Source organism: Coregonus clupeaformis, unplaced genomic scaffold (genome assembly GCF_020615455.1).
Source record: "Coregonus clupeaformis isolate EN_2021a unplaced genomic scaffold, ASM2061545v1 scaf0801, whole genome shotgun sequence".
Taxonomy (NCBI): Eukaryota; Metazoa; Chordata; class Actinopteri; order Salmoniformes; family Salmonidae; genus Coregonus; species Coregonus clupeaformis.
This window is the reverse complement of record NW_025534256.1, coordinates 73080-84147: the sequence shown is the minus strand read 5'-3', so window position 1 is coordinate 84147 and position 11068 is coordinate 73080. Positions and strand designations below refer to the sequence as shown.

General features: G+C 42.1%; 1 long non-coding RNA gene across 1 annotated transcript; it reads right to left on the bottom strand.

Annotated features, from left to right (window-relative positions):
* Positions 1-103: 103 nt before the first annotated feature.
* Positions 104-4413, bottom strand: LOC121562570. Its single transcript, XR_006659113.1, has 3 exons — positions 4356-4413; positions 2067-2126; positions 104-163 (listed from the first exon to the last, which is right to left on the bottom strand). It is a non-coding gene; the product is annotated as an uncharacterized LOC121562570 (long non-coding RNA).
* Between the last annotated feature and the right edge of the window lie 6655 nt (positions 4414-11068).

Here is an 11068-nt window from a genome sequence, read left to right as displayed (position 1 = left end):
CATTTTAGAGGCAGTGGTCTCCTCCTCTCTCTCCCCAGAGAGACTCATTTTAGAGGCAGTGGTCTCCTCCTCTCTCCCCCCAGAGAGACTAATTTTAGAGGCAGTGGTCTCCTCCTCTCTCTCCCCAGAGACTCATTTTAGATGTAAGTCACAGCTCAATCAGCTACAATTAGAAATAACAGAACAGTCAATATTTCTGAACATTGTTGAAGAACCATTAACAATGACAACACTTTTACTGTCTGTGGTCAAAGTTCAAACAGAGACTTCATACTGCATTTAAACATGCACAGTCCAATATGTTATTAATTTGATTTGATTTGACTTGGATCCCCATTAGCTGACGCCATGAAGCTAAACTGAGCGAGCTCAACTGTGATTGGTTCTGATGCTCCAATAAAAGGTGTCAAGGTAAACCAGCTTGGATTTTGGCGTCACTCCTATCAGATCACATTGAGAGCATACGTCATTGACAGAAACAACTTGAATTCAACTTGAAAACATTATTACAACACATAGAGAACCACCGTCAGTAAAACCCACATACATTTATAACTGTCACTTTAGTGTTCGTTTTCTTCCATTTGTAGCTTCCATTTAGCATCATTCCATTCTGTTTCCCTTTCTTTCCTCTGTCACGTCAGTTGTTCCTGAGGGTCGTTAGCATTAGGCTAACGTTGTGCAAGAATTTAGGACATGTAGCCTGTTTGAATCATTATGGAACTCAGACCACACGTAGCAGGTTAAACCTGTAGCCTGGTTCACGGTTCACGACGACTGAACCGGTTTCATACAGTTCCATGATTAGTGAGAATTAGGGTAAATGTATAGGACCCCCCTATTCAACCCCTATTGTACACTTTTTTCCCATCTTCCAATATTTCATGGATTGAACTTGAATGTGACAACTTTCAGGATGAATCAAACCACTGTATTTTTTATTCATCAATATATTTAGTGTGTAAAGGTTCTCCAAACCAGTTTTTTTATGATTCATACATACTTTCCTAACCCTAAAATGTGCCTAAATAATCTACAAAATCGGAGTATTTTTAAATCTACCAGTTGGTGCTGAAACGAAGATGAAGATACATAGATGGTATTCTTTCATTCATCCCTATATTCTGAACCCGTCCTCTCGATGTATTCTAGTCTGGCGACAAATATCCAATTAAAGGTACACCGTATTTAAAGGCATGGCTTAAGATAAATGTACTGAAAACGCTATTGAATGAAACTCCACCAGAAAATCTGTTGGCCAGCAAGTGGGAGTGTTTTCAGCAGTTGAATTACATTTAGTCAGCGCACGCAAGGGAACCACGCCTGCAAAACCCGTTATGCAACTTAATAAGGTAAAGTCTGAATAGAAACTATGAGCAGTGCGTAGGAAAGGCGAAATTTCATAAATTGGAATAGTGCCCTTAGTGAATACACACATGCACTGCTTGACTTCACATGAGGTGCCAACAGTTTATCTCGTCCGTTGCACCCGGGCTTGTATTCAGGTGTGCCGAAAACGATGCGGAACATTACGCAACAGTGCGCTGGCCAAGTTATATGAAGCGTACAGCACTGAGCAAAACGGATCACAGCCTTTCTGATCGGTGTCGCCAGAAAGCATTTTCAACTTGAACTTTGATTTATCCCAACATTTAAATAGTTTCTATGTCTATTGTTGCGCGTCATTTTTACTTGACTGACTTGTCGAAACAGACTATTTTCTTTAGTGACAGCTTTACATAATTCCGATGCACGTCTTTCTAACGCAGTTTCGACATGCGGATAATAATCACGATAATGTGATGTCAATCGCCTTTACCATTAATACCCTACCTCATAGCCCTGTAGCCTATAACATCACATCACATTGGATCATATTGATTAGGCTAAGCAATATGAATCAACACCAATGTACAGTAAAATTAGCATTTTTGAAAGTTGAAATCAGTATTGTATTAACTTTACATTTCTGTAGATGTCTTACCCCTAAATCATCTGTCTCTCTATGATAGCCTCACTTCTCCAGAACACTTTTCTACATTAAATTGTAAAAGAAAGCTACAGACCTCTGATGTTTTTGTCTTCTACCTGTAAGGTCCATTTCTTCCTCTACTTCCTGATACTACCTATGTTGGGACATGAGGTGGAGGGAGGGGAGAGGTGGAGGGAGGGAGGGAGGGAGGAGAGAGGGAGAGGTGGGGGAGAGAGGGAGAGGTGGAGGGAGAGAGGGAGGTAGGGAGAGGTGGAGATTGAGCATAATGCAATATCAAAAGTAGTGCCCTATATAAGGAAAAGGGTGTCATTTGAGAGTACGTACTCTATACACTGTGTAGTAACATAGGACCTTAGAGCTTATTGACATAGGATCTGCCTCTCTCTCTAACAGACACACACACACACACACACACACACACACACACACACACACACACACACACACACACCTTAACAGAGGTGACTACACTGCATTTACAACTTGCGGTAACTCTCTGTGGTTCTAAATCAATAGTTGTTTAGTGGTCCGAATAATGTCGGAAACATTAACTTGCTTGACCATGATGTAGGTCATGTAACTGTCTGTTACATAGAATATGCATTGTGGACTTAACCGGACAGAAGTTGCTCTCTGGTTTTGTGATAAAACAAACGTGTGGTTGAATTTATTCTCCCACTGTGTCTTCTTATTGTCTCGACCTTTAGGCCTAAAGCCTATATCAGGGTCACAAGGCATATGAATTAACAGGTTATAGAGCAAAACAAATATTACAACACATAGATTGTATTGTATTTTTCTGTCTTCCCCAGTGATTTTACTCACGCACCTCTACTGGTGTGACCTCATAATAGGCGTGGATGCAATTTGGACCCCCAAGCTTTAGGCTTCTGTAGGACTGAACCTGCCGAGTTGATGTATGAGCTTCGGAATGTTTTAATTATAGGCTATGCCCGGGCTTTTCTCCGTTTATTTCACCATTTGTATCATGTTAAATATCAGCCACTATCGAGAGCAACCGTCAGTAAAACCCACATACATTTATAACTGTCACTTTAGTGTTCGTTTTCTTCAATTTGTAGCTTACATTTTGCATCATTCCATTCTATTTCCCTTTCTTTCCTCTGTCACGTCAGTTGTTCCTGAGGGTCGTTAGCATTAGGCTAACGTTGTGCAAGAATTTAGGACATGTAGCCTGTTTGAATCATTATGGAACTCAGACCACACGTAGCAGGTTAAACCTGTAGCCTGGTACACGGTTCACGACGACTGAACCGGTTTCATACAGTTCCATGATTAGTGAGAATTAGGGTAAATGTATAGGACCCCCCTATTCAACCCCTATTGTACACTTTTTTTCCACCTTCCAATATTTCATGGATTGAACTTGAATATGACAACTTTCAGGATGAATCAAACCACTGTATTTTTTATTAATCAATATATTTAGTGTGTAAAGGTTCTCCAAACCAGTTTTTTTATGATTCATACATACTTTCCTAACCCTAAAATGTGCCTAAATAATATACAAAATCTGAGTATTTTTAAATCTACCAAGCAAGTGGGAGTGTTTTCAGCGGTTGAAATACATTTATTCAGCGGTCCCAAGCGAACCACACCTGCAAAACCCGTTGTGCAACTTAATAAGGTCAAGTCTGAATAGAAACTATGAGCAGTGCGTAGGAAAGGCGTAATTTCATAAGTTGGAATAGTGCCCTTAGTGAATACACCCATGCACTGCTTGACTTCACATGAGGTGCCAACAGTTTATCTCGTCCGTTGCACCCGGGCTTGTATTCAGGTGTGCCGACAACGATACGGAACATTACGCAACAGTGCGCTGGCCAAGTTATATGAAGCGTACAGCACTGAGCAGAACGGACCACATTCTTTCTGATCGGTGTCGCCAGAAAGCATTTTCAACTTGAACTTTGATTTATCCCAACATTTAAATAGTTTCTATGTCTATTGTTGCGCGTCATTTTTACTTGACTGACTTGTCGAAACAGACTATTTTCTTTAGTGACAGCTTTACATAATTCCGATGCACGTCTTTCTAACGCAGTTTCGACATGCGGATAATAATCACGATAATGTGATGTCAATCGCCTTTACCATTAATACCCTACCTCATAGCCCTGTAGCCTATAACATCACATCACATTGGATCATATTGATTAGGCTAAGCAATATGAATCAACACCAATGTACAGTAAAATTATCATTCTTGAAAGTTGAAATCAGTATTGTATTAACTTTACATTTCTGTAGATGTCTTACCCCTAAATCATCTGTCTCTCTATGATAGCCTAACTTCTCCAGAACACTTTTCTACATTAAATTGTAAAAGAAAGCTACAAACCTCCGATGTTTTTGTCTTCTACCCATAACGTCCATTTCTTCCTCTACTTCCTTATACATGGACTTCCTGTGTTGGGACATTTACAACGCCTCACCTTAAGAGGTGACGTCACTACATTTACAACACCTCACCTTAACAGAGGTGACTACACTACATTTACAACACCTCACCTTAACAGAGGTGACGTCACTACATTTACAACACCTCACCTTAACAGACTGACTACCCCAACAGACGACTACACTACATTTACAACACCTCACCTTAACAGACTACTACACTACATTTACAACACCTCACCTTAACAGACTGACTACACTACATTTACAACACCTCACCTTAACAGAGGTGACTACACTACATGTACAACACCTCACCTTAACAGACTGACTACACTACATTTACAACACCTCACCTTAACAGACTGACTACACTACATTTACAACACCTCACCTTAACAGACTGACTACACTACATTTACAACACCTCACGTGCATAAGAAAGGCGTATTTTCATAAATTGGAATAGTGCCCTTAGTGAATACACCCATGCACTGCTCGAGTTCACATGAGGTACGATCAGTTTATCTCGTCCGTTGCACCGGGGCATGTATTCAGATGAAAGGTGTGCCGACAACGATTGAACCAGTGGGTAACATTACGCAACGGTGCGCCGGCCAAGTTATATCGAGCGCACAGCAGTGAGCAAAACGGACCACCACCTTTCTGATCCATGTCGCCAGAAAGCATTTTCAACTTGAACTTTGATTTATCCCAACATTTATTTAGTTTCTATGCTATTGTTGCACGTCATTTTTACTTGACTGACTTGTCGAAACAGACTATTTTCTTTATTTTGTGACATCTTTACATAATTCCGATGCACGTCTTCTAACGTTGTTTCATCACGCGGATAATAATCACGATAATGTGCTGTCAGTCGCCTTTACCAATAATACCCTACCTCATAGCCCTGTAGCCTATAACATCACATCACATTGGATCATATTGATTAGGCTAATTAATATGAATCAACACCAATATACAATTGTCAAAGACTCCAGCCACCCTAGTCATAGACTGTTCTCCCTGCTACCGCACGGCAAGCGGTACCGGAGTGCCAAGTCTAGGTCCAAAAGACTTCTCAACAGCTTCTACCCCCAAGCCATAAGACTCCTGAACAGCTAATCATGGCTACCCGGACTATTTGCACTGCCCCCCACCCCATCCTTTTACGCTGCTGCTACTCTGTTAATTATTTATGCATAGTCACTTTAACTCTACCCACATGTACATATTACTTAAACTATCTCAACTCAGCCGGTGCCCCCGCAATTTGACTCTGCACCGGTACCCCCCCTGTATATATAGCCTCCCTACTGTTATTTTATTTTACTTCTGCTCTTTTTTTCTCAACACTTTTTTTGTTGTTGTTTTATTTTTACTTTTTTTTGTTAAAAATAAATGCACTGTTGGTTAAGGGCTGTAAGGAAGCATTTCACTGTAATGTCTGCACCTGTTGTATTCGGCGCATGTGACCAATACAATTTGATTTGATTTATAAATAAGACTAAACTCATCATTCTTGAAAGTTGAAATCAGTATTGTATTAACTTTATAATTCTGCAGACGTCTTACCCTTAAATCATCTGTCTCTCTATGATAGCCTAACTTCTCCAGAACACTTTTCTACATTAAATTGTAAAAGAAAGCTACAGACCTCTGATGTTTTTGTCTTCTCCCTGTAAAGTCCATTTCTTCCTCTACTTCCTTATACTTCCTATGTTGGGACATGAGGTGGAGGGAGGGGAGAGGTAGAGGGAGAGGTGGCGAGGTGGAGGGAGGGAGATAGAGAGGGAGGGAGTGAGAGGTGGAGGGAGAGGTGGCGAGAGGGAGAGGTGGAGGGAGGGAGAGGTGGAGGAGGGAGAGGTGGAGGAGGGAGGGGGTGGGGGGAGAGAGATAGAGAGGGAGGGAGTGAGAGGTGGAGGGAGAGGTGGCGAGAGGGAGAGGTGGAAGGAGGGAGAGGTGGAGGGAGGGAGAGGTGGGGGGAGGGAGGAGTGTGGGAGAGGTGGGGGGAGAGAGGAAGAGGTGGGGGGGATGGAGGGGTGGAGGGAGGGAGGTAGGGAGAGGTGGTGATTGAGCATAGTGCAATATCAAAAGTAGTGCACTATATAGGGAAAAGGGTGTCATTTGAGAGTACGTACTCTATACACTGTGTAGTAACATAGGACCTTAGAGCTTATTGACATAGGATCTGTCTCTCTCTCTAACACACACACACAGACACACACAAACACACACACACACACACACACACACACACACACAGAGACACACACACACACACACACACACACACACACACACACACACACACACACCTTAACAGCAGTGACTACACTACATTTACAACTTGCGGTAACTCTCTGTGGTTCTAAATCAATCGTTGTTTAGTGGTCGGAAACATTAACTTGCTTGACCATGATGTAGGTCATGTCTGTTACATAGAATATGCATTGTGGACTTAACTGGACAGAAGTTGCTCTCCGGTTTTGTGATAAAACAAAGGTGTGGTTGAATTTATTCTGCCACTGTGTCTTCTTATTGTCTCGGCCTTTAGGCCTACAGTCTATTTCACGGTCACAAGGCATATGAATTAACAGTGATTTTACTCACGCACCTCTACTGGTGTGACCTCATAATAGGCGTGGATGCAATTTGGACACCCAAGCTTTAGGCTTCTGTAGGGCTGAACCTGCCGAGTTGATGTATGAGCTTCGGAATGTTTTAATTATAGGCTATGCCCAGGCTTTTCTCCGTTTATTTTACACGTTGTTTCATGTTAAATATAAACCACTATCGACAGCAACCGTCAGTAAAAACCCACATACATTTATAACTGTCACTTTAGTGTTCGTTTTCTTCCATTTGAAGCTTAGATTTTGCATCATTTTTGCATCGTGTGTAAAGGTTCTCCGAACCAGTTTTTTTATGATTCATACATACTTTCCTAACCCTAAAATGTGCCTAAATAATCTACAAAATCCGAGTATTTTTTATATTCTGAACCCGTTCTCTCGATGTATTCTAGTCTGTCGACAAAAATCTAATTAATAGTACTCCGTCCTTAATGGCTTAAGATAAATGTACTGAAAAGGCAAGCAAGTGGGAGTGTTTTCAGCGGTTGAATTACATTTATTCAGCGCACGCAAGGGAACCGCGCCTGCAAAACCCGTTATGCAACTTAATAAGGTAAAGTGTGAATAGAAACGATGAGCAGTGCGTAGGAAAGGCGTGCATAAGAAAGACGTAATTTCATAAATTGGAATAGTGGAGAGGGAGGGAGAGGTGGAGGGAGGGAGAGGGAGAGGTGGAGGAGGGAGGGAGGTGGGGAGAGGTGGAGAGAGAGGAGGGAGGGAGAGGTGGGGGAGGGAGGGAGGGAGGAGGGAGAGGTGGGGGAGGAGGGAGGAGGGAGGGAGAGGTGGAGAGGAGGTGGGAGGGTGGAGGGAGGGAGGGAGGGAGGGGTGGAGGGGGGGGGAGGGAGGAGGGGTGGAGGGAGGAGAGAGGAGGGAGGGAGAGAGGGAGGGAGAGGTGGAGGGAGGGAGAGAGGGAGGGAGGGAGAGGTGGAGGGAGGGAGGGAGAGGTGGGTGGAGGAGGAGGGAGGGAAGGGAGGGAGGGGTGGAGGGAGGGAGGGAGGGGTGGAGGGAGGGAGGGAGGGAGGGGGTGGAGGGAGGGAGGGAGGGGTGGAGGGAGGGAGAGAGGGAGGGAGAGGTGGAGGGAGGGAGGGAGAGGTGTCAAAGGACACCAGAAACAAAATTGTAGACCTGCACCAGGCTGGGAAGACTGAATCTGCAATAGGTAAGCAGCTTGGTTTGAAGAAATCAACTGTGGGAGCAATTATTAGGAAATGGAAGACATACAAGACCACTGATAATCTCCCTCGATCTGGGGCTCCACGCAAGATCTCACCCGTGGGGTCAAAATGATCACAAGAACGGTGAGCAAAAATCCCAGAACCACACGGGGGGACCTAGTGAATGACCTGCAGAGAGCTGGGACCAAAGTAACAAAGCCTACCATCAGTAACACACTACGCCGCCAGGGACTCAAATCCTGCAGTGCCAGACGTGTCCCCCTGCTTAAGCCAGTACATGTCCAGGCCCGTCTGAAGTTTGCTAGAGTGCATTTGGATGATCCAGAAGAGGATTGGGAGAATGTCATATGGTCAGATGAAACCAAAATAGAACATTTTGGTAAAAACTCAACTCAGTCGTGTTTGGAGGACAAAGAATGCTGAGTTGCATACAAAAAACACCATACCTACTGTGAAGCATGGGGTGGAAACATCATGCTTTGGGGCTGTTTTTTCTGCAAAGGGACCAGGACGACTGATCCGTGTAAAGGAAAGAATGAATGTGGCCATGTATCGTCAGATTTTGAGTGAAAACCTCCTTCTATCAGCAAGGGCATTGAAGATGAAACGTGGCTGGGTCTTTCAGCATGACAATGATCCCAAACACACCGCCCGGGCAACGAAGGAGTGGCTTCATAAGAAGCATTTCAAGGTCCTGGAGTGGCCTAGCCAGTCTCCAGATCTCAACCCCATAGAAAATCTTTGGAGGGGAGTTGAAAGTCCGTGTTGCCCAGCGACAGCCCCAAAACATCACTGCTCTAGAGGAGATCTGCATGGAGGAATGGGCCAAAATACCAGCAACAGTGTGTGAAAACCTTGTGAAGACTTACAGAAAACGTTTGACCTGTGTCATTGCCAACAAAGGGTTTATAACAAAGTATTGAGAAACTTTTGTTATTGACCAAATACTTATTTTCCACCATAATTTGCAAATAAATTCATTAAAAATCCTACAATGTGATTTTCTGGAAAAAAAATTCTCATTTTGTCTGTCATAGTTGACGTGTACCTATGATGAAAATTACAGGCCTCTCTCATCTTTTTAAGTGGGAGAACTTGCACAATTGGTAGCTGACTAAATACTTCCCCCCACTGTATGTAAAGAAAAAAGTATTTAATAAGATTATTTCATTCATTCAGATCTAGGATGTGTTATTTTAGTGTTCCCTTTATTTTTTTGAGCAGTGTATATTTGTTTTTAAACATTTAATCGCAGTGGTGTCAATATACATATTTTTTCTTCATTTAGTGAATTTTTCGAATTTTATTTTTTATTTCACCTTTATTTAACCAGGTAAGCCAGTTGAGAACAGGTTCTCATTTACAACTGCGACCTGGCCAAGATAAAGCAAAGCAGTGCGATAAAAACAACAACACAGAGTTACATATGGGGTAAAAAACATAAAGTCAAAAATACAACAGAAAATATATATACAGTGTGTGCAAATGTAGCAAGTTATGGAGGTAAGGCAATAAATAGGCTATAGTGCAAAATAATTACAATAGTATTAACACTGGAATGCTAGATGTGCAAGAGATTATGTGCAAATAGAGATACTGGGGGTGCAAAAGAGCAAAATAAATAACAATATAGGGATGAGGTAGTTGGGTGGGCTAATTTCAGATGGGCTGTGTACAGGTGCAGTGATCGGTAAGGTGCTCTGACAACTGATGCTTAAAGTTATTGAGGGAGATAAGAGTCTCCAGCTTCAGAGATTTTTGCAATTCGTTCCAGTCATTGGCAGCAGAGAACAATAACATGACTCATTTCTTTATTTTATTCAGTTCAATCCAGTTCAATTAAACTGAGTCCAATCCATTCAATTCAATTCAACAGAGTCCAATCAAATCAATTCCAATCCATTCAATATGATTCAATTCAGTTCTTACTGGCGATTTCCAGAGAGGTGTAGGTGTGTCCGCAAATGTTGTCATTTATTAAAACTGAATTTGACATGACAATGTGCTAATCCTCCTGCAACCTTTAGACCATGCGTGCTCACAGTTTCTAGTGGTTGAAGTCTTGCATTGCAAGAAGGCAAAAGTAGCCTAGTAGCTTTGTGCAGATGGGGAATATATGACGAGACTCTTATTCAGAACAAAACAACCGGTAGCCCTAGCTAAATATAATAACAAGATGCAATCATTTGCTGTTAGTGAGAAGAGCGAAAATCGATGTATCTTTACATTCTAAAATAATTAGAAATAGACATATATTTCCTGTTTTTATTTCATTGCCATGATCATTACAGAATAAAGCCTATACTCGCCAAATATCCTATAGGCCTACAACAAGTTAGGATTGGCTACCATTCGTCCCATCTCTCATTTAATAGGACCCACTTCACAGTAGTAAATAGATCAGCTACAGTATTTCCAGCAGCCTATTTTGCTCTATGCGATCCGATCCGAAGCGCAGTTTAACGTTAGAACAGACGATTCACCTTTTCCATTGACGTTTGTAGGCTACGTCTGAATGATGTAATGTGACATTTCTTGCGTAGACAATATTTCATTTATAAACATAATACATTATCATAATCATTGCATAATAAATTCCTCACCTTTTCTGGCCATGATGAGTTCATATTCCCGATGTAGCCATACAACAAATTACCATGCGCATTTCTCATTTAATTGGGCCTATCAGAGAGGCTATTATTTAAAGTGTTGCTCTATGCAGATGACAGGGTGCGCGGCGCTGTTTATAACATACAGCAGAATGTAACAGGTGAACAGACAGCTGATCTTTTGTATTGAAGTGTGTAGGCTACCAATAAACTCTAGTTTATTTTTATTTT